Genomic DNA, 261 nt, shown 5'->3' with positions numbered 1-261 from the left:
CTGTTAGACCCCATTACAAAACGTCTAAGTTCGCTGTCGCACTTACGTACTACGCATATACACAGCTGACCTCGAGCCTGGGCAGAGCGTGCCCTTACTGAGCCTCCGGAGGAGGACCATGCCGCACAGGAGCTGCATCTGCCGCATGAAGGTGGACTTGCCCGTGTCAGAGGCGCCCAGCACGAGCAGACGGGCCTCCTGCTTCTCGGTCTGAGGGAGGAATAGGTGGCAGGGGACGGGGATGAAGGTGGGATGGCAGGA

Source organism: Penaeus monodon, chromosome 29 (genome assembly GCF_015228065.2).
Source record: "Penaeus monodon isolate SGIC_2016 chromosome 29, NSTDA_Pmon_1, whole genome shotgun sequence".
NCBI classification, from domain to species: Eukaryota; Metazoa; Arthropoda; class Malacostraca; order Decapoda; family Penaeidae; genus Penaeus; species Penaeus monodon.
The sequence above is the reverse complement of the archived record's forward strand: the minus strand, read 5'-3'. Positions refer to the sequence as shown.